This window comes from Sinocyclocheilus rhinocerous, unplaced genomic scaffold (genome assembly GCF_001515625.1).
Source record: "Sinocyclocheilus rhinocerous isolate Xijiao unplaced genomic scaffold, SAMN03320098_v1.1 scaffold35, whole genome shotgun sequence".
Classification (NCBI taxonomy): Eukaryota; Metazoa; Chordata; class Actinopteri; order Cypriniformes; family Cyprinidae; genus Sinocyclocheilus; species Sinocyclocheilus rhinocerous.
The window spans coordinates 204,717-210,256 of NW_015661991.1; positions in this window are offsets into that span (position 1 = coordinate 204,717).

A 5,540-nucleotide genomic window follows, 5' to 3' on the forward strand; every position below is an offset into this window, starting at 1 on the left:
GGGTGGGGGGGTTGAGGCTGGTTGAGTTTTGGCTAGCGGTCATATATTGTATACACTGATATGATATTTCAGTTCTGATGTAGTGATCTCAACTGACAAACTGAATCTTCACTGTCATATTTATGATCAGAGTCATTGTAGTCCTGGAATATGATCATCTGTGTCTTGAAACTGAATGATGTTTGAAAAAATGTAAAAAATGTGAATCATATTTTCAAATCAAATAATCATTTTTGTAAAAGTGGTAATTATTTCCAGAATAAAATTAATCGAAAAATAACTTGCATCTTATCCATGAAGCTTACAAGGACAAAAGAAGGAAACTCCCATTCACATTACATAATTTATTAAAGGGGTCATGAACTGAGAAACCAAATTTCCCTTGATCTTTTGACATGCGAGAGGTTATTGTGCTATAAAAACATCCTGTAAATTTCAGAACTCAAAACTTTCTTGTTAGTCTAAAAACAGCTTATTTTGAAGCCAGTCTGCTAAAACGACAGCTTGTGGAATGTGCCACTTTATGACGTAATAGTGTGGCTAAACATTGCCTCCGCAGTTCCAGACCACGTCAGTAAGAACTCGAGGTGCGTCCCAAATCGTGTACTTATGCACTATTCTATGACTTTCTGTAGTATATATAAATAGTGCGAGTAGTGCGTTCACACTGAAAATTCCAAAAAGAAAAAGTGCACTTTAAATACCTGGATGATGCACTTAAATAACCGAAAAAAGGAAGTGTGGAATGTTGGACACTTCATGCACTCAACTGTCGCAGCTTTAATTACGTAGCGAAGGGGGATGGGCTACCAGACTCCGATTATGAATGACAAAATAATCATATATAATTCATACACTACATGATTGAGTGCATAAGTACATAAGTGCATAGTGTATAGTGTGTCATTTGGGACGTAGCTTCTGTCTTTTGTTTACTTCATTTTACTGCAGATTCTTTTACAAACAAGGCACAATTCGACACAGGATTTTCAGAAACATTGAAACTGAAAGACGATGCTGTGCTGACTATATTGGATTCGACAGTAATGTCGCAACACAAGTGTGAGTAACTGTTTTTTTTTATGGTCACTATTGCTTTGTCTGTTAAACAGATCGTTTGATTAATATTTATGCGTTTTTAACCTAAATCACTGCATTGTCCATCTGTGAAGGATCGGATGTAGGCTGGCAAACATACACAACTATTAGCTAATCATAGCAGTGGGCATTTACTTCCAAGTCTAAAATCCACCACGCCTATCGTTCTGATGAGGGGGTCAAAAACAGTACAGAAAATAGCTTATTACTTATAATTTATAAATTGATGTTTTTTATATAAAAATATTGATAACATTATAAGTGGCTCAGAGAACAGTACAAAAAAAAAAAAAAAAAAGCAGTTCATGACCCCTTTAATATTTCATCTGTATTAACAATGTAGTTTAATACAATTAGCAATGACACCTGTGATCACTCTGTTTTGACTTAAAGAGATAGGTCACACAAAAATGGAAATTCTGTCATCACACAATCACCCTCATGTCAGTCCAAACCTGTAGGATAGTTTTGTTTTGTTTTTGTTCATCCAAACATGGAAGTCAGCAGTAACCATTCGTCAAAATACCATTTTTTTTGTGTTCCGCAGAAGAAATAAATTCCATATAGGTTTGGAAAGAGACTTGATGACAGAATTGTATTTTTTCAATGATCTATCCCTTTAAGCCTTGCTTTATATATGAGTGTTGTCTTATTAGATAAATCAAACCTTGACATTTATTGTAAAGAAAGACAGCATAAGTGCACTTTTCAAGCCAGAAAAAAAAAAGAAATTTGTTAGGTTTCAAATTAATTATCAATATAATAATACTGTTTAAAATGAAGACAAAAATTATTTGGCACTTTGGTTGCATCTGAAATCACACACTGCCCTACTAAATTGTCACAGCAGCCTATATGAACAGAGTACTATGTCTGAATTCACAGTATTCATAAAACAGTAGGCAGCAAGTCTCTGGATGACCTACTATTTCCGGCGAGATTCTAAAGTGTGCATCCAATGTACACTATACTATCCCATCATGTCACAGGAGAGGATTTGTGAATGGCAGTGAATCACTGGTAGGTCACATTTCAACGTGAATGTAGTACATCTGGATAACATTCATACCACAAATATTTATAATACGTAAAATGTACTTTTTAGTGGTCTAATAATTAGGCCTATTTGTACAAAAAAAAAAAAAAAGTTATTCAGAGAGTATACGATTTTAGATGCAGTCATAGTGGTCAAATGTTGAATCACGTTCACAGTTATAATGAACTATACCTGTGATTACTCTGCTTGGACACCTGACTGAACTTGAGGAGAGTCTGAATTCACATTAACATACTAGCATAATACTCTTCTTTCTGCCATATAAAGACATGGTAAAAAATAGTATGCATAAGCTTTCCTGTAGCTCAAACAATAGAGCATGTCACTAGTAACGCCAAGGGCATGTCTTCAGTTCCCAGAGAAATCAAGAACTAATAAAATGTATACCTTGAATGCAATGTAAGTTGCTTTGGATAAAAGAGTTGTATTCTAGTGCACAGTTTTGCTGACCAGAAGTTTGTAGTAATCCTGAAGACCTAGATTAGCTGGTTTGGGTGTGTTTAATTAGGGTTATAGCAAAATTCTTCAGGACCTTGACCCTACAGGAGCCATATTAAACACATCTTCTAAAATCACCTTGGCACTAGTTGGTTATTAAAAAAAAGTTAGTTTTGACAATCTCTAGATTAATTTGATTCCTGATGCCATCTGGTTTATTTTTTATTTTTCATGACCCCTTTAATATTTCATCTGTATTAACAATGTAGTTTAATACAATTAGCAATGACACCTGTGATCACTCTGTTTTGACTTAAAGAGATAGGTCACACAAAAATGGAAATTCTGTCATCACACAATCACCCTCATGTCAGTCCAAACCTGTAGGATAGTTTTGTTTTGTTTTTGTTCATCCAAACATGGAAGTCAGCAGTAACCATTCGTCAAAATACCATTTTTTTTGTGTTCCGCAGAAGAAATAAATTCCATATAGGTTTGGAAAGAGACTTGATGACAGAATTGTATTTTTTCAATGATCTATCCCTTTAAGCCTTGCTTTATATATGAGTGTTGTCTTATTAGATAAATCAAACCTTGACATTTATTGTAAAGAAAGACAGCATAAGTGCACTTTTCAAGCCAGAAAAAAAAAAGAAATTTGTTAGGTTTCAAATTAATTATCAATATAATAATACTGTTTAAAATGAAGACAAAAATTATTTGGCACTTTGGTTGCATCTGAAATCACACACTGCCCTACTAAATTGTCACAGCAGCCTATATGAACAGAGTACTATGTCTGAATTCACAGTATTCATAAAACAGTAGGCAGCAAGTCTCTGGATGACCTACTATTTCCGGCGAGATTCTAAAGTGTGCATCCAATGTACACTATACTATCCCATCATGCCACAGGAGAGGATTTGTGAATGGCAGTGAATCACTGGTAGGTCACATTTCAACGTGAATGTAGTACATCTGGATTACATTCATACCACAAATATTTATAATACGTAAAATGTACTTTTTAGTGGTCTAATAATTAGGCCTATTTGTACAAAAAAAAAAAAAAAGTTATTCAGAGAGTATGCGATTTTAGATGCAGTCATAGTGGTCAAATGTTGAATCACGTTCACAGTTATAATGAACTATACCTGTGATTACTCTGCTTGGACACCTGACTGAACTTGAGGAGAGTCTGAATTCACATTAACATACTAGCATAATACTCTTCTTTCTGCCATATAAAGACATGGTAAAAAATAGTATGCATAAGCTTTCCTGTAGCTCAAACAATAGAGCATGTCACTAGTAACGCCAAGGGCATGTCTTCAGTTCCCAGAGAAATCAAGAACTAATAAAATGTATACCTTGAATGCAATGTAAGTTGCTTTGGATAAAAGAGTTGTATTCTAGTGCACAGTTTTGCTGACCAGAAGTTTGTAGTAATCCTGAAGACCTAGATTAGCTGGTTTGGGTGTGTTTAATTAGGGTTATAGCAAAATTCTTCAGGACCTTGACCCTACAGGAGCCATATTAAACACATCTTCTAAAATCACCTTGGCACTAGTTGGTTATTAAAAAAAAGTTAGTTTTGACAATCTCTAGATTAATTTGATTCCTGATGCCATCTGGTTTATTTTTTATTTTTTTGTTACTGAATGCAAAATGACGTTCATACATTGGTCATAAGTTTCCAAATACTTTTTGGGACCACTCTATGAATTCTGTATCATCTTTATGCCTACATCAAAAGTCTACTTACTTTGATCAAAAGCACAGTACTTGTTTGTTACAGTACCCAGTGGAACTTCTTAAAGTTAAATGTCTTGCTCAAAAGTAGAATGGTGATAGTTTGTGGGTCATCCCTTGAAGAGTTTGAAAAGTTGTAACACTGACCTTAGAAGTCATTTAACTTATCTCTATAATTTTTATCAAGACATACATATGCACTTTTCACATGTGTACAGAGTTCAGTTTTTGTATGTCAGATCTTGGAAAGGCAAACCTTAGCACTTTAGCCTTTGGAACAGTGTGTGTGAGGGGAGCAATGTTGCTCTTTCCTCTGAAACCGCAGACATTGAAATGCCAAAAGCCAAAGACACAGTATTATCTCAAACCTCAGTCGGTAGCGAAGGTGCGTGAAATAGTCCGAGTTCTTTCTTTCTTGCAGTCTCCTGACTGATGCTTGCTGGCCTGTCTGCAGTGTGTTTCAAAACAGACCATCAAAGACTGTCTGTTGGGGATGCCAGATAATACTTTGACAATAAAAGAAGGGTATCACCTGCTTGATACATGAGAGAACAGCGTTTATTTACTCAACAGACCAATCCTTTCTCACCTCAGCAAGGTTCAACATTCACTTCCTCTGAAAATGTTGTTATTTTCAGAATCTGTTTTAGCTGTACACATCAGCCATATCTTCAGCTTCCTGCTTAATTCATATTTAGTGAATCTAAAAGTTTTTAAGCAAAAACAAGAACAACCTGTTTTCAACCTGTTGCTCTTTTTCGGAGGCGTGTGACACAAAGACGGCCTTACTAAGCAACTGCTGATGTATTTCACATTCAAGCACTTAATTTTATAGTTTTGCATGCGCCATAGATGAACTCAGATAAATTGGGCAACTTTAATATTCAGTGTTTCTTGTGTACGCTTTTTCCCTTGCATTTTTAATTACGAAAATTATTAGTATATTAGTCTAATAAAATAACAACATATTTTGACTTAAAAGGATAGACATTGAAGGTATGTAATTGTATTGACACAAAAACAGATATGTTCAAAAATGTTTGAAATATGAGGTTGAGGAAATGACAGAATCTTCATTTTTTTAACATTTTATAAGCTGTGCGAGCAAAATAGAAATACAAATCACGCAAGACAAGTGGTTTTTGAAGCTCAAGTTTTATTCTAGTTAACCTCATGTCTAAGATGGGTCAGCAAG